The sequence below is a fragment of the Xiphophorus hellerii genome, chromosome 19 (assembly GCF_003331165.1).
Source record: "Xiphophorus hellerii strain 12219 chromosome 19, Xiphophorus_hellerii-4.1, whole genome shotgun sequence".
NCBI lineage: Eukaryota > Metazoa > Chordata > Actinopteri > Cyprinodontiformes > Poeciliidae > Xiphophorus > Xiphophorus hellerii.
This window is the reverse complement of record NC_045690.1, coordinates 15300176-15323051: the sequence shown is the minus strand read 5'-3', so window position 1 is coordinate 15323051 and position 22876 is coordinate 15300176. Positions and strand designations below refer to the sequence as shown.

Below are 22876 nucleotides of genomic sequence, written 5' to 3'. Positions count from 1 at the left end.
CTTTGTTCTCTGATTTTTCGTGGCCAGTCATCCCTACAAGCTGTTTTCCTTTCTAAACACGCAGCAGGGGCGCTGCATTACGTGTTTGCATTGGGAGATTGTGTGGGAGTGAGAATGTGGGTGCAGACGCATGCATCTCAGCGAGGACATCTGAGTTCTGCTTCATGTGTGAGGAACCATCAATGACACGGCTCACAAAGATCACGCACTTATGATATGTTTATCTGCAGAAGCTAACAGAGGAAATATGCTGTCCTTTGGTTTTGTTCTCTGGCTGTAACGATGATTATTTCCTCTTGGGGCTCATGAGGTCTGGTTTCACTGAACCACATGATCCAGCCAATTCTATCAATGCTGATACTTGAACCAATTGTGTTCATAGACATCTAGACTCTCGCATTATTCTGCCCCTGGTGTCGCTTTCCAGTTCATTGCTTTCGTGTTCACCCTCAATTTTGCCCTTGCGGTCCAGCACTGGATGTCAGCCTGATGGGTGAAAACCTTGCAAGAACGTCACCATACAGTTCTTTGACAGCTGAATGAAGTCCTACTTTAGTTTCTGGCTTTAGTTTCAGGAAGTCCTGACTGAACTTTACTTTCCACTTCTTATCAAATCAAACTAAAAGGCCAAAATGACCAAGTTATATCAATCAATTAATATATCAATCAATCCATAATTGAGGTATACAAAAAAACACCAAAAAACACAATGGATTAATAAGTAAAAACCTAACTATTTAAAAGATGTAAGAACAAACAATCTAAGCATATATAAATACTTAAAAAAATAAGTTAAAGGTAAGCAGATAATTTCATAGCTAAGTCAGAAAAATAACGTTAAAAAAAAGGAATAACAGAAAAAAGAGCTAGTTAGTAAAGTAAAAAAGATCAAATGAATAGATGAATAAAATAATAGTGAATCAGAATTGACTGATGGGTAGAAAAATAAAAAAGCAAACAGATATTCAGTTCACATAATATAACAGTACATGCATTTTAATACATGAAAGCAAGTCTTTAATTCTGGAAAATTTTAATGAATTTATAAACTTAAAATGTAATATATCAACAATATAATGAGAGCAAATTTTATGTTGAAGCATTTATATTTAATGTTTAAATATGAATATTTTCTTCTTATTAAATGTCCTGCAAAGCCTACCTTAAATGAAACACTTTCATGACTGGAAAACAAACCTGAACTTTCTCTCAATCTACTCTTGTGTAGAACAAAATTAAGTTTGAAAGTTAAAGTTAGTCATTTTGACATTAACATCTATGATGAAACATTAGCATCTCGCACAAATGGGTAAGAATATATAAATGCTGTAACTGCAGGTCTCAGTAGTTAAAAAGTTATCTAAATGTAAATCCGCCACTTTAGTCTTTGTGTACAACAGACTCAAAGATGCAGATCAGCAATCTGTTCAGTCAAAAGGATCAGCAACACTGATGTATTTAACAAATTAATATAGATTTTCATTTTTCTTACATGATGAGACACACCTTTCCCTAAAAATATGTGTAAATGTTATTCTAATTTAAATATACAAACTGCAATGATTGAGGTAGGTGATGTGTTTAATGCTGATTATTTTAAATCCCCCTTTTTTTTATGGAGTTATCATTATCCTCTACAGATTAACAGTCACAGATTGCAAACAACACATTATCATTCCCTGCCTTCATTGAGATTCCATTTAAAGCTGCTGCTTTGCACATTAACCTGCTGCGATGCACATTCAGGCTTGCAAAATGAGTGTGGGAATTGAGACTTTCAAAGACGCCAGGAGAGCACAGTTTTATTACAACACAACAAGACTATTAATCACATTCGCAATGCATTTAAAATCTGTTCACTCCTGTCGGGCACCATCATTTGGATTTTGCAGAGTTTAATTTACAGATATGAACCTGTTGTCCAGGCTACAATTTGCAGCTTGTAAACCTGAAAGGTTCAGAGGAACCAGAAGAGAATGATGGTCATTGGCTCAGGATGCACAACAATATATCCTTAGTTTATCCTTAGCACAGATAAACTTTCACACAGGCTTTGTGTGAAAGCCTGTGTGGAAGATGGTTGAGCTACTGTAGAGCTGCAAAGGAGGCAAGCTGTTCCTATAATGAAATGAAAAATATCATTTCTTATATTTGTGTCAACTTGTAGATTTTTGTTTTAGAAATGGTTGTGTCCCAGAACAATAAACTACATGTAACTTAATAAATTACAGAATCATTAAGTCCATTTGAAAACATGAAAGTCATGTATTACTCAGGTTGTTTTCAGACAATGATGTATGCCAAGCATTACTTCCATTAAGCTTGATGAATTTAGTTTAAATTTAATGAAAAGTTCTGTTTGTTTTGTGAGTATTCACTGTTTAAAATAGGTTTCACTAATTAAGTTGAATGACAGAAATTAACGTCCGTTAACATTCTAATATATTATGAACATAATACAGCAATAAAGTATATAGTAGCCTGAGGGAACCCACTAACGTTTCAGAACATAAGATGTAAGTTTCAGGAAAACTTTAGGACCCATTGCAACTTACATCATATACAGTCCAGCACCTCAGTATCCAGTAAGTTTTGGGAAAGCGACTTGATAAAAGTACTAAGTAATTGACGTAAAGTCCTGTGTAAGTTCAAAGAAAGGAACCGGTAAAATCTAGGAAAATAGCAAGTAAGTATCATAAAAGTTCTGAAAAGCACCCAGAAAGCTAACTGGAAGATTCCAGATACATCACTTATAGCACGACCAAGTCCTTAAAATATACATGGTAGGGTTACAAAAGGTAAGCAATATTGTTTGTAGCAGAGCATGGTTGTCAACATACCCACTTCAGACCTGTCTTGACTAATTTTTTTTTTTTTTTTTCAAAAAAGAAACTAGTGACAAATCTAGTGGCTTTCTTTGTTATTCAAGACTTTGGTGTAATTTGAAGCAAAAAACCAACCAAACCATAAAGAAAGTATGGTTTGTACTCAGCTAGATTTAGCAGGAATGAAATATTTATGAACTTTATTTTTGGAGACTCATTCGGTTGTTACACACGACAGTGTCAGTGTTTGAGGCAGACCAAAACATGGGTTTCAAGGACAAAACCAGGTTTCTCCCCAGCCGCAAAAATATCTTCCAACTGCGCCTCCTGTGGAGAAGCGTAATCACATTTTCCACAAGGGTGGCTGTAGTGCCCGGGAGAAAAGGCTTTATCGAATCCTCAGACGTTGTCATTACGCAGTCCGTGTGGTTTTCACTCCATATCTGTGACCACTCATCCAGCCAGTGCCATTTAAAGAGCATCAAAGCTGGGGAACTTGTTATTACATAGAAAAGAGCTTGAGATAACATACACAAGGAGAAATTACAAGGCAGCTGAGGGATACCTCTGGAATTGTATTCAGATGCTATTCAGAAAAGTATCTAATACTAATGCTGAAATGAGAATTTGACATTTTTTTCTGGGTAGGGTTCTAATTGAGTTTCTTTTGTCAGAATTCTTCCTCCGATGCAGTTTTGAGCAACATCACAAAACTGCATCGGAGGTTGCTCAAAACTCCGATGCAGTTTTGCAATGAACAGAGAGTTGCTTGGATGAACTAATTTTGATGGATTTTACAATTCTAAAACTACTAAAAATATATTTGCAGGCTTTGGGGCTTGCTAAATTCATAGCTCATCCTTTTAAAAATGCGTTGGATTAGAACATTTATGTAAAGTTGTAAGGTTAAAGAATTTTAAATGCACCATTAAATTTAGCGCTCTTTTGTGAACAGTTAATCTTTCAGAACGCAAGCATGTTTGTGAGGCTAAAAATACAAGAAAGAGTTTGATTTCTTTTTTAACTGTGTTTTACTAAATTTTGAATGATGCCAGATAGAGAATGAGAAGAAATTATAAAATTTCACATTGGAGATGAACTAAATCACTGCAAGCAAAAGTCGTTTTTTTAAAAAGAATGGTACAGTGTAATCCCAGTCCAAAATCCCATTAAGACTTTTGGACTCTCCGTCCACTTCAGTCTGAGCTTGAAGTATTTTGTCTCTAAATGTTTAAATCTGAAGAAGACTAATGAAAAATCGTGACTAGACTAACAGCTGTCAAGAGGTAGTTACATAGTACGACTCAGGTTCACTGATTACAAATGTACATACAACAATTTGAACAATATTTGTCCACTTCCTTCGACTTTACAATTTAACACTTGTACTGGTCCTTCACATAAAATACCAGTAAAATAAACTGAATGTTGTTGTTTAATGTATAAAAGGATAAGTACCTCTGAAAGGCACTGAGCCTTCTGATCTCAAAAGCACCATAAAATGAAACAAACTCGACATAACTTGTTTACCATTTGTCCCATAGCTGTTATTGTTCCTCCACTGCAGCTCCCTCTCAGAAAAAAAACTGGCTTTTCTCTTGCCTGAATGGCAGAACAAACTATGTCACTCCTGACGCCTTGGCTTGGACGAGTACGAGTGTTAACTTCAGCTTGGATGGCACAGACGTGCGGGCCATCTGGAGTCCTTTCTCCCCTGCGAGGTTGGTGAACATGTGGGCTAGAATGGAGCCAAGCTAAGTTTAAAACATGTCCCATGGGAATTTTGGCTGGTTGTCATGAGCACAGAGCAGCTCTCTACCCTGGGGGTAATGTTACACAGGTAGCACTCAGACACTGTGAGCTAAGGGTAATATACAATATAAATGTCTAAATGTGAAATGAAATGTAGTGTAAAATTGAAAACGATGGCTGAGAATTTTCAAGGTGAAAAGCTTTCCCGAGGCAGTGGCAGCCTTTGTGCCAGCACCTGACGTCTGTACAACAGTTTCTCAGAAAATCGTCATAAGTTGAGGGACTTTGTTTTTCCTGCTTCTGCGACCTTCATAATTTGCTACCTCAAATGTACCTTGATACAGATCTAGAGAAACTGAATTTATAAAATAGTGATGGAGATGAGAGAAGATCACTAGCCATGACTGTCCGGCAAAACAATCTAATTAGATTACCATAGTTCATTGTCGATGTATTTGGTAAGGCTGGCCTGAATAGAAGGTTAGTGCCAAAAATCAGTGTAAAAAAACAAAGCTTTTTAGGTGCTGAACATCAAATGGAGGCTATACAGATAAAATAATTCAGGCTAATAGATGTGGAAAATATCAAACTGAAATGAAATATTAAAAGGCAAAGAATGCAAGCATACAATGTTGGTACTCTGTATATGCAACACAAGAACTGACTATAATGGAAAACTATACCAACTACCAACTGTAAGTTCTAACTTACAGTACAGACCAAAAGTTTGGACACACCTTCTAATTCAATGGGTTTTCTTTATTTTCATGACTATTTATAAGGCTAGAAATCCCACTTATTAACCTGACAGGGCACACCTATGAAGTGAAAACCATTTCAGGTGACTACCTCTTGAAGCTCATCAAGAAAATGCAGAGTGTGTGCAAAGCAGTAATCACAGCAAAAGGTTGCTACTTTGAAGAAACTAGAATATAAGGGGTATTTTCAGTTGTTTTACACTTTTTTGTTTAGTGCATATTTCCACATGTGTTATTCGTAGTTTTGATGCCTTCAGTGTGATTCTACAATGTCAATAGTCATGAAAATAAAGCAAACTCATTGAATTAAAAGGTGTGTCCAAACTTTTGGTCTGTACTGTATATTTCCAAAAGTAGAGTAGTTTGTTCTTGAACTATGAAAGTTTAATAACTTTGAGAAAAAAATATGCCCTGATTATAAAATATTTCTCTCCCTCTTCTAACAGCCAGATGAAAAAAAGATAGGCATCCACAGGCTTTTTGATGATTTCATCACTATTCACTTAAGTTAGTGTACAGGTCTGTTAGTACAGAGTTATATCTAGAGAAGTGATCAGGTAAGGGTCTCTCATAATTTGAGTTCCACATCTGAGTATGAATACCAATTTTGCAAAAGTATACTTTAAGTTTTCCACAGTTTGAAGTGTCCAGTCACTAGCTTAAGAACATTTTGCATGCATTTATGTTTTCTAAACTTTTAGTTGACACTTTTTATAGCAAGCTGTAATCTGATTTCAACCTATGCCCCAAGTTTAAGTGTTTTGCAGCCTCCAACAGGTGTTCTTTTACACAATCTTCCTCTTCATGTCCTTCCTGTCTGTCCTGACGAACTTCCCCACATTATGTTGCCACCCCCATGTTTCACTGGGCAGATGATGTGTTCAGTGTGATTTCCAGTTTTAGTTTTTCTACCACAGTTGCTGAATGCAGAGGAAAGTTGCTGAAATAAAGCAACTTTCCTCTTGCCTCAGTTTCTTAAGGAACATATCTATGGAGAGGATGAGCAATAGTTGTCCTGTTAGCAGATTTTCCTCCTCTGTATTTCACCTCAGGTTTTTCAGAGTTATCATGCTTCTCTGATTATTGTTCTTTTGGTCAAAACTGTCAGTTTAGGTGAATAGCCTTATTTTGGAAACTGTAACGTGCCATACTCTTTTCATTTCAGATGATGGATTGAACCATTGGTGTCCAAAGCTTAGGATATTGTTTACAACCTAACGCCGCTGTAAACTTCTTCTCCACTTTATTCCTGACCTGTCTGTTGTGTTCTTGAATATAAACTGCACTTGTTCACAATTGCGCCACGCATGACTGCAATAATCTTTAAAACACGTAACTGGTTGCACGTTTGTTGTAGATATTATCTGATCCAGCCAGAGAGGGAGAGAAAAAAAAACACATAGAAGCTCAAACTTTTGATCTTGTCAATATATTGAGGCGATGCACATTTAGTGTCTGGCCATCTTAAAAACTGCATGAATAAAACTTAACCTGAGACAATTTTATGCATTTTAATACATTAGAAGGTCAGCAGATTTAATTTCAAAAGTGAAGCCCAAGTATTATGAAGATGAGAAACACAAAAGGACATATTTAGATTGTTTTTCTTGTTTTAGTTCATTATGGCTTCCAGCTAATGAAAACCTAAAAATCTGTTAAGGGAACTGAATTTTAAAAACTAAAATTAAAGAAAATGCTGGCCAATTCAAAACTAAATCCATGTACTGTACTGTGTGTGCTCTCAATGATTGGCCAGGCATTTTTTCCCATGAGCTACTGCATCTGTATGGAAAGGCTCTTGAAGCGCAGACTGTATTGTTCACACACAATGTTTCCAACCCAAACTGTTCAGTAGGATAACTTCCACAATCTTTTCAATGCTGATAATAAACTGAAGATTTCATTGAGTTTTAATTTCTAAGATTCAGAGTCTTTGGGGGTCTTTAACAGTATTCCAATTCTAATTTCTTAGACCTTCATGCCTGATTTCAACCCAGAGAAAAACTAGAAGCAAATTTGGTCAGGTAGCACACTGTGTCCTTCCAAACAGATGATTTATGATGAAGGAATTTACATTTTGTTAACAATGTGTCAGCATAATGTAATAGAGAATAATGAGCCAAGTAATAAATTCAATACATATCTTATAGATAGAAAAAGTAAACTATAGGACTAAACTTTAATTCTGAGTGTTTTAAAGACTATAAATCCTATTCATAAAGCATTACAATCCTTACAAATAGTAGTTTGGGGAGTTTGTGGAGTTTCAAGGTTATATTACGACATTTCCCTGCTTTGAGAGCAGCAGTTTGCTAAATAAACACAACTTTGCTTCTGTGTCAAAAAAACTTAAAAGTTGTCCGGAATAAGTCTTTCCATGCAGTGATTAGGTATGCAGGAGCACATAGTGGAATACCTCGAGGCTTGTAGCACTGTGATAATATTTACCAAGCAGGAATCAGGGAAAAGGATAAAAATCTGTGATTTTTCCTCCCTTTGTCAATGTCCCACAGTTGTAAAAACCTGCCCTTGAACAAGCACAGAGGGCCGTCTGTGACGGACAGGCCTTGAAAGGCGACTTCCTGCGATCATGTTTACTCGTCTCGGCAGCACCTGTTGCATTACACCCACGCATGGCTCATGCAAACATAAGAACACATAGGTCTGTTTCTGATCTAAAGGGCAGGCTACCAACAAACCAATGTACAAATGCGGTGAGTAGCAGGGAATCACCAAAGGTCAGGAATAAATTAGGATCTCCACAGAGAGCAGAAGTCAAAGTCAATAAGAATAAAAGCACTACTGTTTATGTTTTGTATAAGATCCACTTTCACTTACTGTGAAAAATGGAGATCTTATGGTAGGAGGAACGGTCCATGAAAATGGCAGGAAAGAAAAAATGACATTTGGATAACCTAAAAGACTAAAGTTGCTTCAGAACTCAAACTGTTCTCAAGCAGTATAAATGTCCTTCTAAGGAAGATTTATACTGTATATAGTATATAATAGTATATAATATATGCTATATTATATACTATAATATAGTATATACATACATATAATATAGTATAATATCGTATATACATACTATATTACATTTTAAAAAATCAGTAAAAGAAAACAACTGATAAACCTGATCACTTATGCTTTGCAAAATTATCCATACTACATTACAACCACAAACATCAAGGTGTTTTAATGGGATTTTATATCAACATAAATTTGTGCACAACTATGAAATGAACGGTGTGTGTTTTCAGGACTTTGTTTAGTGTTTGTTCTCTGCCACACATAGCATTTTGCATGTAGGACAAAAAGTTTAATCATGGTCTCCTGACCACAGCAGCTCATTTTTACATGTGTGCTCTAGTTTGTAAGAAATGGGACATCCTAATATTTGTGTTGATGAAAGATTCTCCCACTTAAGCTGCGGATCTCTACATCTCCCCCATGGGTCCCACTGCACCTGTTCTTTTCTTGCTCAGTTTTGATCAGCCATGTTTTAGTACGTCTATGCCATACTTCTTTGAGGTAAATTAAAGAGTTTATTATTTTCCAGTGCTCTCTAGCAAACCTTTAAGGCCTTTGCAGAAGAGCTGCATTTATACTGAGATTAAGACACAGGTGGACTCTGTTGTGACATGAAGTTGGTTGCGCTTGATCTTATTTTGCGAAATCAAGGGATGCATGCCACAGCTTTTGGATTTTTATTTGTAAAGTGAAACATGACATCCTTCTGTGCATTAAAACAAGTATTATGAAATCCAATAATTTACATGTGAGTTTGTGGTTGCAACCTGACAAAATGCGGAAAAATGTTCAAGGAATATCATGACATTTGGGAGGTTCATGAGTTCAGGAGAAAACAGTCAGCTTTAATTTTTAGGGTTCTGTGCTTACTTCACTGGAACAAATCCTTTTTAATCATTTCACTTCATACTTCACTCAAATTTGGAAAATACAACAATTTAGTAATGTTCATTATCTCAACAGTTCAATCTCTTTTGACATTTGTTTTTAAGGATTGATTGTTTTTTCTGCTCTTGTCAGTCTTGTGTATTATTGCACTCTGTCACAGGACAGAAGCATGATTGCTTATAAAATGTGAACATAGTTGAGTAAATTGTTCTTCAGATCTCCCAATTTAATTAGTTTAGATTTCTTAGGCTTACTGATAGCAAACAATACAGTTTAGGTTTTTCTTCAAAGATCTTTTGTTCACAAAAACCCAAACCATTATTTCTGAACTGAATTCTATTTTCAGCCAAAACTGCAGCACAAAGTCGAACTTTAAATAATTTGAGTATTTCTGTTTTTGTTGGATGAATCTATATCCCCGCTGTGCTGAGAGATAGATCTTTGAGGATTAAAACAAACAAATAACTTGTGTAGCTTTGTCATGCAGGCCGATATGTAGGAGTAAAAGCTGGTCTTTCTCACTTTGCTCTCTATTCTTCTGTTGTGAATTTCTTAACATTTAAAGGCTGTCAGATATTTAATTGTTACCCTGAAAGCCATCTAAGTCAGTGGAAAACATGGGTGTGGAACATTGCATGTAAACACTGGAGCATGATATTGAATTATTTTCTGTGATAGATTATAACTCAAGAGAAAACTACCCATGAAATATTGGGTATGTGTGTACACAGTGTCTAAAGACAAATGAGTTAGAATAATAAGAACATCCTATGCTACTAATGTAATTTGTCCATTCTATTTGGCAAAATTACAAATTTCAAAAACCTTGGTGCAGAAGTGGAGTGTCATCAAAGGAAGGAACAGATTGGTTTTATTAGGAGACTGTCGGGTAAAGTGATATTTTCTTATGTACAATAACAAGTTCCTTTTTTTATTAAGTATTTGGCAGTGTTGCAGTACTCGAGACCGGACTTGGACTCGGGCGCTGAGGACTCGGGATTTTATTTCAAGACCAGTCAAGACCGCAGCTGTGAAAATATCCCTAAACTTACAGCATACTGTCCAGTTTATTTGTTAACATGTTTGTTTTCACTGGATGCAAAACGCACCGATTACAATCCAAACAATAACGTGACTTACCAATTACGTGTTTCTGTTACTTTCCCACTCCCCATCCCCACCTTTCACTTGCACGCGGCGCTCCAAGACATGCGCAGTGGTTTTCTTTGAGGGGCAGAAGATGTCTGTCTAATCGTCACTAATATAATTGTGCTGCATAAATCATAAGACATCCGATGGCGACAGCTAATTCAGCAGCGCTTCGCTTTCACAAACGGTGGGGACTACGTCTAACTTTTTTCGTCACTTAGAAAAGAAGCTCAAAGAAAGGTAAGTTTCGTTGACATGATGTTAGCAAAGCTAGCTGTACAAAGACACATAAGCATTTGTGATGGAAAAAAATAGTCACTCACTGCACTGAATGAACCTTACCAAGCTCCGCCCACAACCGACCCACATGACCGCAAGTCTCACAAACAAAGCCTCGCAGCGCGTTGTTTCTATGTAAACATGACTCGATTAGTGCATCATTTCTACTGGATTTTCACAATATATCAGCTACTAAATGGACAGAGGAACTAACAAGTTCATGTCATCATCTGGGAGGAGGTTACTGGTTTCTCAGTCACAAGCTGGTTGCAAACCTGAGGCCAGCAGGTGTCAGTCAGTTATGGTAGATCTGAAATTTGGTTTGATGACCTCAATATGAGAAGCTACAGACTTCCTCTGTGGATGAACCACAGAGCTCTGTAAAGGTAAAGGCAAATCTTCTGAAGTTGGGATATAATTATTTTAATTTATTTAACAACTGATCTGCCTGTACACACTGCTGTAAAAACCGTCCTGCTTCACAGGAAGCATACAAAACTAATAAAACAAAATAACACGGAGACCTTAAGGAACACGGTCATATTTTTCTAAAAGCAACAACTTTGAACCTGAACAGTCAGCTGAACTAGAACTCCGACACCAGAGATGCTCTACTGTTAAGCTATGGGGTTGTTGTGCTTCCTCATGCTTCAGAAGCAAAAAGCCTGAACCGTAAAATCCCTCCTTACTTGGCCTGTGACACTAACGACAATAAACACACGTAATATACTTGAAAATAAGGTAAAAACATTGTCCTTTAGAATGTATGAAAAATGTTTAGATACTTAAATAGCATATTTTTACAAGAAAAATGTCCGAGAATATTGCCTACTAGCATAAGCTAAAGCTAATGTTAGCCACAAAGTTTAAAGAAAGTAAAACTCACCTTCAACGTATAACGAGGCGAACATCTTAAAACCTTTCTCCAGCTTACTTGTTGGGACTTCGGATCGATGTACATCATTAATTGTTACCTTGGACAAGCCCTGCAAATACCCAGTGTAAAGTGCCTTTTTCAATAGATCGGAAACGATGGAGTCGCTTTTACCCGGACGCGGAAGCTGACATGCAAAGAGCCTATTGTGCGGAGGTGTTGACTAACTTGTGGCATATATGGGACAACACTGTGTCCAAAAGTCTGCAATATAGTGATGAGACATTCACGAACCATCCGAGTCTTCTGAACTTCTCTTTACTAAGAAGATAATACTGGAGCCTCACTAAGAGCCATTCTTTGATCTTGTAATGCTCTGCGTACACTGCAGTATGTATCATTATTTTTTTTAATTGTATACATTGATATTTATTTAATTAGCAAATAAATAAAACACAAGAATGAAATAAAAGCTCAGAATAAGCAAAAAGATATGTTTTGTTTTAGGTGTGTAAATATGTCACACAAGGTAGGTTTTTAATGTTGCTGCCAGTCAGTCACTGACAGGCAAAGTATAAAATTATAAATAGAAATAAGACAAAGAGTATAAATAATTTTCAAAAGGCTAAATAGCCTATTATATTAAACAGATACATAATACAGTATTTTGAAGGTTTTTCAATGCTCATATTGGATTATTTTATCATTTGAAGGATGTCTGTTTCATTTTCATCCACTTTAGAATAAAGCAACCACATTCTTTCATTTCAGCCTGACTTCACTGACGTAGATATCAAGTATTTTGACTCTATTTTATAAAATTTAGATAGTAAAGAATGAATCCAGCTCACAATTTGTCATGGCTATACTCTTTCTTAAAAGGCAGTAAAGTTTATTGTTAGACAAGTTTGCAGTTTACATCAATCTTTAATCAGGTAAAAGTGTGAATAATATCTTTCAGTTGTACATTTCTATTAATCTGAGTATGCTATTTTAATAACTGCATATCATGTTTTTATATTGTAAAAGTACCCTTACTGTAAATAATCTTATTCAATTTGTATGTGTTTATATTTTTACTTTAGTGTGACTATTCATGCTTGACTTGCACCCCTGAATCTCTCCACTAAGGAAAAATACAGGTTACTTTTATTTATATTTTTGTGTTAAACATGCAAAAAGAAGCATGCTGAGGCAGCAGCTTTGATTCTCACATCAAGTCTGAATCTGGTACAGGAATTGCTTTCTAAGTCTTGTCCTTTCCTGAATACCAAGAAAACCAAGTATGATGTTTTTCTAAACAACTGGAGGTTATTTTGCATTTTAATGTCTTACTGAGGGACAATGAGCTCAGTATTGTGTGTGAATTTCTATATCTTTTATCTAAGATGCCCAGCGTGTTAAGTTTGATCCTGAAAAATTCTAACAGACAAGACCTTATTTAAAGTCTGACTTTAAAAAATGAAGGTAATTCTTTTTTTTTCAGTGAAGTATATGATGATTTATTCTCATGGTTGAGCTTTCTTTGTTTACCTAAAAGTGTTTTCCTCTTATAAAAGGGCCTGAAATGTGCTTCCAATGGCAGCTCTTGTTCTGATGGAAAAGCTGAGGGCCTTATTTTCAGGACATTCCTCTCAAGGGACCACAGTTGCTGGGTTACAGAAACACATCTCCAGTGACAGCCAGGATCAGTTTCTTGACATTGTCTTGGTTCCTTATATGGATTTGATTATTCTCTGAAGGGAAAAGTGACACTGACAGGCATAGACATGTCCTATAAGATGAACCATGGAGTGCAAAACAAACCATAGGCTGTGTAGATATGATATGTAGGAAAAAGTGATGCCAGCTGAGAGACAAAATGGACGTTGTAGCCACAAAATGGACGTTGTAGCTTAATTTCCGCTTCCTGTCTCCACTATTTGTTACAAAAGTTCACAAGCTACCAGAAAAGTTCACAAACTATCACACTATCCATGTTCATTTTGTATTTTAAAGATGGTTTATACTGTTTGGTAGTGTGCTAGTTATGGGAGAACCAGCCAGCAGCACATCTTTGACAGAAACCGGCTCATCAAAAATGTTCATGTAGACTTTGAAATACATACAGGAGAGCATATTTCTCTAAAAGCTGCACAAAGGATCATTAAAATATTATATTGTCATCTAAGTAAAAAGTGAAAAGACATGTTTATTTTTGAAAGCGATCTTAAATTTACAGGTTATTCCTTTATTAGAGTTAGCATTTTCAAAGAGGTAATTAGGTTTTCCACAACAATGTCTGATTTTCTTACAAATATTGGTACATCTTTTATACAACGTACCCTCAATGACACATGCAGCCCATAAAGGAAACTATTAAATAATTCTCAGCTGTTATCACCTTCTCTGCCTGTGGTTCTTCAGTTTTAATACCTTGTCAGACATATTAAACTCCTCTGTGGTACAGCATTTCACGCCCATTCCCCTCCCTGCCTCGGATTAAAAGGGGAAAAAAAATCCCCTCTGCAAGCTATTTATAAATAGAACATGGTATCACACTGAACATATTTTTGGATAAGGAGCTAAAGCGGCTAAACTTTTAGATTTTATTTATTTTTTTCGCCTTGTACTGCTGCTGTCACCAGAGTTTTAGCTTCGTTTGTCAGAGAGTGTCATGCAGCGGTATAGCCAGCGTATTCGGATTCGGGTCGACCACCGAGAAAATGCAGCTCCAGATTCGTCTCAGTTGTTTCTATGACTCACAATAACAGGTTTTTTAATAGAGAAATCCAGAGAGCTCAACTTCAAAGGGGGGTTAATTTAGATCCTCTCAGCATTTGCCGCTCTGCCACAACCTTTACATGAGAGGAAGAGAGGATTTTTACGGCTTTAATTTGTTTTTCCGCACTTAAACTTCAGAGAGAGTTTGGTTTTACAGCATTAAAATAAACAAAAAAAAAGAATAACAAGAAAAAAAGACAGATAATATTCCCTGAAAAGAGGTAAAAACCTGGAGAATTAAATGACTGCGACCTGATTTCTCCTAATTTTTCTCTAGTTCTACAGCTGACAAGAAGATCAGCGTCCTGACACACAATGCACATGGAAAATTCATGACATTTCCACATACTGCCAAAAATGAAAGCAGGGTAGCGTGCATGGCATGTGGGAATAGGTGAACTGTAAGGAGAGCCTTGGGGCTCTGCCTAATGAGGAGGATTAGGGAGCTGTGATGGGGCCGGTGTCGGGTGGCACCAACTTGGCCACTGGGAAACTGAAATAAGATGGAAGTGGAAGCGCAGGTCAAATTTCAGGCCAGATTGTTTAATCGACAAGAGCAATCGAGGGATCGCAGGGTTACACTAACATGTTATCATCTCCTTGATAACCTGCTGAGAGAAGATGGAGCGAGAAGGCAATTTAAAGTCCAGAAATGTCTTTTTTTTTCTGCAGATATATTTTCTACCCTAAGGGGCATATTTACACTGAATTACTTAATTTGTGAAGAACCTATTTTACCACTTTACTGTTCCTATTGTGACACAGGGCTACATATATTTTCAGAAGATAGTGGCTGACCATTGCACCCCTGACAGGCTATTAAAGAAAATTCTGCTATTGCAGAGTGAAAAAAGACATTTTTGACAGCTTGGATTTAACTAGTAAAGTCTCACCAAAACATTTGAGAAGAAATGTGAGACAGCCCAATTTGCCAAGGGCCCCTACCAAAAACATTTTTGACTACTTTGCTGGATGTGATCAACACTCAGTGAGCAACTTTAGGCTAAAAATATGCTTTAAAGATTTTTTTATGACAAGCATTAAAGACTTTTAAAGGTTTGGAAAAAGCTACAAAATATTCACTGCAGCGCCATTGTCCAGCACTGAAAAACAGAATATTTAAAAGGAGTACATTTATTCTCCTTTGCAAAAAGGAACAAAAGAAGATGAAGGTGCAAAAATAAACACTTTTTACACGTTCACTAGTGTTGAACTCATCGGGAGCTTGAGTTCATAACATTTCTGAAAGATAATTGCAAATATATTTTGCAATTCTTGCTTTATTTTTAATTTTATTTTGCATCTTGCAGCTTTTTAGCATTCAATGCTTAATTTCCATAGGGTATAAACATAACATGACACAGGTGGCCATTTTTGTTAGCAACTCTTAAAAATGGTACACATAAGAGAACATGCCATTGAAGTAAGATGGATGTGTGTTATTTCTAAACTAGAAAATGGCTACAGAGATAGCAGACAATGAAAGTAGGTCCAAGCCTCAACCTAATTGTTTAAAGTTCTGCGATCAGACTGTACCTATTGCTCTTAAGTTGCCTTCTTAATTAAAATTTAGTAGGCAACTACTAAATAATAAGTTGCCTACTAAATAATACTAGATTGTAAAAGCCTAATAATTATCACAGAAGTTACAATTTAAAGTACTGTGGCCCAAAGCAAATCTGTATGCCACCTTATCCCAAAAGAAACAGGATAACAAAGGATGATGAATTAAGAGACTCGAACTCCAGAGAGTTAATTTCCTAACAAAAGAAAACAAGTTGACATTGCCTGACAGAGATCCACTAGAACAAAGGAAATTTTTGTTGTAAGAAATTTGCTGCAAGCAGTCAGTGAGCTCAGATCTACTGTCAGCCTCTTCACCTTAAAAACAAAAAATAATGTGTGAGTAAGATACAAAAGTACTGTGTACTGGTAAGATTATGTGAAATTATTGTGGCATGATATAGTTGTATGGTATAAAGTCTCCTTTATGGGTTAAAAATAAAAACTTAATAGTGATATTATAAGTAGTTTTCACTGTTTTCTAATGAAGATTTCTAATTCTTAAAATACAATTGCACATTATGTTCAAACTGCAGTGGTTTCTGGCCCCTTCACCCCCATCCCATCCAGTTGTTTGCCAGAAAATGACCGGATGTTGTTGGGGTGTGTGTGTGTGTGCTTGGGGTGTCACTAGAAGCAGTAGACGCCCAAATGGAAGCACAAAAGGTTGAAAAAAAAATTCTGTGGAATGTCACACCACAAGCAGTCATCTTTACAAAACCACAAAAGCTTATCCTTAGAGTCTGTGTTTGCAGCAGCTGTTTACAGAAAATCCAGATTTTTTGCTAATTGTTACTAGTGCTCAGTTCAAGCTAGTCATAAAATGAACTGAATTTGCTCATACTTTATAAAACCTTGTACCTATGAGGTTCTTCAGCTGAAAAGCTTTTATACAGATCACTGCTAATAGTGCCCACAAAACCAACCTAGAAATTAGTGAAAGTAAAAATAATAAATGCTTGGAAATACTTTGTTTAGTTCAGCCATGCTCCTCGTCCCAATCCTTTCCTATACACCACTGCTTTGAATGTAACTCACAAAGACTGAATTAGAGGGTCCAGCATAGTCACCCTACTTTAATGAGGTGTTAATGGTATTTAATTGTATATATCAATGCAGTTATTTTTTTGTTTCCAAAATAAGCAATATTAGTGCATCACACTGACCAAAAATCTGTTCCCGTTTTTAGTACAAAACACAGCATGACATTCTTGTATTGGCCCCACAAGGATACCAAAGAATTCAACGTTTTTGAGAACATGAAACCCAATTTGCCTAGCAGGTTACATCTTAGCTGCAGTTTATTTCATAGTGTGCTAAGAGTCTCCTTGCCACCACTTATCTAAAAGTCCTTATCTGTTTCCACCCTTTAGAAAGCAAAGGTGAAACAATCATGGATTAACTCGATGCCATGGGAGCTTTGCCCCTGGGATAATTAGGAAGAATGACTTCTGCAGGAACAGCGCTAAATGACACCAACCAAAGAAAGAGAAAAAAATAAAATGAGAGAGAGAGAGTTGGGAACATTGATTAATATTAAGTAATATTTTCTAATTTATGCTTTCTGGAATTTGCTGAATGATTGTTCTGCTAATAAATATTGTCCATTCATATGTTTCTTGTAGAACAGATAAATGCTATTTTCTTAATGGTTAAATATGACATATGAGTTTTATTTGAGGTTTTCTACTGAATGTAGTTTGTCAGAAAGCTGTTTCTTCAACTTTAAACTTAGAACTCAACATACATGATTGGATTAGACATGTTTGAATTGTTTGTCTCACACCACAGTTGTAAAAAAATTGACCTTTAGAATGTATGAACATTAAAAAGATGGAAGTAGTCTCTCCCATCAGATGGGTTACTGAGGAATAGATTGGTAATTTTGCAAGTTACATACTTCCATATACTAACAGCTCTATGCCATAAGTCTAGTCTTGTCTTTTGTTCTGCAACACAATATTTGTTTAGTAATAATAACTGCACTTACAAAATACAGTTATTGCTTGAAAGCTCTTGGACTTAACAAATACTGTTGGTTTTAGAAAGCAGATCCAAAGCATTAGATATATGGTGTGAATCAGTCCCCATTTTGTGTCCCTAATGTTGTATTAAAGTGTTTGCTTAGCAAAGTGGGAGTTTCTCACTATGATGCATGTCTATCCACAAAAACTGCATCTAGACGTCTTTAACACAGAAATGTAGTTTAGAGACAATCTGTCAAACAGCCTCCAGTTTTAGCTGTCATGGATGATGATCTTAAAAAAGGAAATAAAACAGTCTGAAAAATGTTTTCTGTCAGAGAAAATGATTCCAAGTGGAGGAAAAAAAATCTGACAGCTAAGTGAGAGACTGTGATGAATGGACAGCATGCAGGAATGCGGGTTTTAACAGATTTTATGCTTTAGAAGTGAAAAATGTTCAGTGTGATGGATCTGCTATGATAATATCTCAGGAAAACCTTCTGGATGTATAACATGTTTACCATTTAAGTAGAAAGCAAATGTAATTTTCAAATGGAAAAATATTTTATTAATCAAGTAAAGTCATACCCATAAAAATAACATAAAACAAGTTAAAGAGCTACATTTCACAATACAGATAAACAATTATAGATTTTAGTGAGATATTTAGGAGTTTTACACATGCTTAGACTTTTAACATTATTAGTTGAAACATCCTGCAGCTTGTTAAGACCAAACGTTTGGTTCATATACATCACCTTACCAAACTGATACACATTGATCTAATTTCACAGGCTGTCATGTTACCATATTTCTTTGCAAAATATCTCAAACACCATACGACTGGAGTAAGAGCTTCAGTGGAAACTGCCACAGATTTTAAGAATGAATTTAAATCTGCAGTTGTGCCACAAGATCTTGGTTGCCCCCCCCCCCCCCCCCCCCCCCCACACAGACACACACAGATTGCTAATATCAATCCCTTTTAAAATGAACACAATAAATTAATTTTCATGTTAGTATTTCCATCTCTCTGATAGATTCTAGATTACATTTAGAGGCATGGCATAACAGATGTATAAAAAGTACAGCATTTATTTGTGCTCATTTAAATAGATATGTATTTGTGTTCTGTCCTGGCAGCTTTGTCAAAAAGTGTAATGGATCTTCTTGCCTGGCAGTGTTGGCAGCTTATCTCTGGTACAAAAAAAAAAAAAGTTTGATATTCCTCCTGTTGCGTGGTTGACTTTATTCAATTACGGGCCTGGCTAGCTATATCTGGTTTAGGTAACCACAGTCTGAACCACGAAATGAACACCCTCCAAGATCCGGGGGCTGCTATAGGTAGATCCAACATAACCCTCACATCATCAACACACTGCAGCATCCCCGCACACCCATCCAGTGCAAAATGAAGGCTGCATGATAATCTAAAACCTAACATCTGTGCAAAACATCTCAATCATAGTAATGAACACATTCATACTCACAAATACAGGCTTTTGCTGTTTGATCAGGTCAGGTATCCAAACGCATATTGATTCATTTGAGAAATATAGGGTCCAAGTTCACTTTGCATCTTCTTGGCTCTATTTGTCTCGTTTTGGTTTTTCAAGCCACCTACAAATACACAGAGAGAAGCACAACAGTGGGTTTGAAGCTCCAGTAATTTATCTTACAAAGTATTAAAACAGAGACAGATGTTGTTTTTTTGTCATCAGATATGGCATCTGGTATTATTAGAATTAGGACATCAAATATTAAAAGTGCACTTTAGAGTCCAAGATGAAACAGAATAGCACCTCTTCAGCTCACATTGGTTTTTACATCCCTCCAAATCTTTGATTTAAGCCTCCAGACTTAAAGGTCTGTTTAAGGAAAATACAGAAAGGTCAAACAGTGGATGATTCACATCCATATCAAAGGAGTCCATCCTGACAACATCTGATCACTTTATAAAAAGGAGGAAATCATGATTTGTGCAGGAATAAAAAAAAAACTGAGCATTAACACATCCCCTCATTAAAATGCTGTGACCATGTCAGAGCACATGTCCTCCCAGAAACCCTCTCCCGCTTTTCATCCTAATGAGAGAAGATGAAAGCGTGCTGAGACTGAGACAGACAGGACAGGGTTTTAGCAATATTTATTTGGGAGAAGACTGAATGTTCTGGCTTCAGGTTGCGCTGTCCAAGGTGAATAAACAAAAGCGTTCCCATTGTCCCTTTGCAATTAGTGCCATCTTTGTTGAATAATACACACATTTTTAAAAGCCAGACTATTCTTAAGACCCTCCATCTGCCAGACATCTAGACATGATGCAAGTGCAAAATTACTGAAATGCTGATTTAATTTAAATCAAGTCAAAAACTCATTATTAACCAGAGTACCAGTTAATATATCTTATGTATATTTGATAATGATTATTCCTCATTATTTTAACAATGGCATTTGACAAAATGTTGCTTGTTTCATAATTAGTTACTACGTTATGTTTTTTTGCCATGTAAAACCCTGTAAAATGCACTATACAAATCAACTTGACTTGACTCATTGGTAGAACTGAATGTCATGAATGCCAGTGCACTTCTGGAGGTTTTTCCAAAATTTCCTTAATTGTGTCTTTAATGTCAAGTTTATATAAGGGAGTGGGAACTTGCGCTCCTCAGCTGTCAGAGTTCTGGATTATATAGAGGTATTGCTGTGACTGAGAAGTATGGATAGATATGGAGGTTGAGTAAGTAGAAAAAATGCACATTTTACTTTACAGTATTAAAATCCATGGCTCCCAAAATCATGTTGTAATCTCAGACAAAAGCGTCATTAATCATATATTACTTGTTAGCCAGAATACTTGAATATTCTGGCTGACAATACTCAAGTATTGTTTTCTGGCTATTGTTAGCCAGAATACTAACTGAAGAATACTTCAGTATTCTGGCTAACAGCACAAAGGCTCCTACACCGAGGAAATACCTCCTACCTGTGGGAATAAATAAACACTGCCACTCAAGAGCTAAAGTATCATATTATTAGATGTAAAAAGACTTCTTTGTATCATGTGATTTCTGACTCTCACAGTGACAGCTACAGAATATCCTCCCACAAATCCAATTGACAAGCCCCCTCTGCAGTAAGGGGTTTTACAAAGCTCCAGAGATTTCCTGACTCCCTCGGTTGTAGTGGTTATTTGTTGCCAGGAACACCTCTGCTTTCATTCAAGCAACACAATATGGGAAATGAGATTCTGCAGCCTGGAGGTAGTGCTCTTCATTTTTCCACAAACCCACCTACAGCAGCCCAAGCGCCCACCATATCTTGTGGGCTTTCTTTTCTTTTCAGGAGCAAACAGGCATGAAGTTGTGAAAATCCAACCAGAATTGAGGCAGTTAGGGTTTCATTGTGTATAATTGAGATATTGTAGTTGGTTCATATGCCGCATAGGTCACCAGCAGTTGTCAGTTTGATTTATAGATGACAAATTGGAACCAGGGAGGGATTTTTCTTTCTTTTCAACACCAGACCACTTTTTAAGCACTTTGAAAACAAGTGTGAAACAATAAAACAGTGCAGAAGCCAGAGAACACATGAACACAAAATAGCAGATAAGAAGGTGAAACAAATAAAACAGGCAGGACAGAGAGTAAAACAAAACAAAACAAAAAATCACAGAATACTGAATCAAAATAAAGAGACTAAAAGTATCTATAAAAAAGTGTTGCAATACAGTAGGAGTCATCTTTGAGTACTACTTGCACTTGGAAAGTATTTTTCTTTTCAATCACTATCTTTTGGGTCTATTTTCACAATTAAATTAGCACAACATTCATCGGTGAGTGTAAAACAAAACTGAGCCATAGCAGGTATGAAGACACGGCAAGAACAGAGCTTTGTAGAGTAGGTCTGAAGAGGTAAAGATGCAATTATTGAAGGTGATGCCAAAACTGTCACAAAGTTGGACCAAAATAGAGGGAAACTTGTGATGCCCACCCATTGTTCTAGTCATTGTTAAGTAGTTAACTCTGCTGAAATCGTTTGAGTTTAATAGCACAGTTTGTTCACTGTCATCACAGTCTGTTGCTAAAAAGAATATAATTAAAAAATCTCAACAAGCTGTTTTTGTCCAATGGTGAATTTTAAATTCATACTGCAGCACTTACAAGATTGTTTGTTCATTTAGGAGGGAATTCACTAGTTTGTACATCTCGCATCTTAGCACATGAAACAGATGAAATGTGTAACAAATAAATCTGAAAAAGGGTTAAAAATTACTAAAAAACAATTCACTATTCAAGGACAAGCTGGACAATGGATGGATGCTTGTTTTAAAGTATTCTTTTCATATTATTGTAGTTATTCTAATTGAATTCTTACTTTATCTTGTTTTTAGTTTATGTCACAGTCATGCTTTGTTCAGCAGTTTGGGTTCATGTTGTACGCAAAGTGGGCTATAAATAAGACTGAGAACATGTCCTCTTAAATGCATGCAAGCACACACAGAAGGACCTCATCAGGCTGGGAGCTTTGAATCTTCTACTTATTCAGCTACAGTCGGAACCGATAAATATATGTTTGTGTCATCAATCCAGGTGGGCACTGGAGTAGGAATGCATCATGCAGGCTGTAAATCATTCTCCGTGCATTTATTTGTCATGTCAGCATGTTGTAAACAACTCGGCAGCCCAAAGAGAGCCTACAGGACTATGTAGGGTTTAAATAAAGGTGGTTGTGAATACATAAAAAGTAAGCTCACATATGTTAAAAGGCTGATAATCCAAACATTCAGTCTATGACATGTATGACATACATTGAGAAATCAATACAGAAATGTAGTTTTTTGTATATTTTGTTATAAACATTCTGTGAAATAAACTAAGAGTATAGCTAGCTTTTGGTGAAATATCTTGGGGAATATTGGATGGAGGAACTCCTCAGGGGGACATGAATGTTTTAACAGTTCATCTTTAGAACATTTTAAAGTTTTTGACCAATAAGTAGCACTAAATGAAAAGATTTTGTGGGGTCCAAGTG

The 22876-nt window shown here is 36.2% G+C and overlaps 1 protein-coding gene across 1 annotated transcript in view; it reads right to left on the bottom strand.

The window, feature by feature from the left end:
- LOC116709132 (leucine-rich repeat and fibronectin type-III domain-containing protein 2) overlaps window positions 1-22876 on the bottom strand; it is a 171989-nt gene that overhangs the window by 78474 nt on the left and 70639 nt on the right. Inside the window, exon 3 of the mRNA XM_032547485.1 lies at window positions 19336-19465. The gene's annotated coding sequence lies outside the window, so the exon portion shown is untranslated. The remainder of the gene's footprint in view (window positions 1-19335; window positions 19466-22876) is intronic.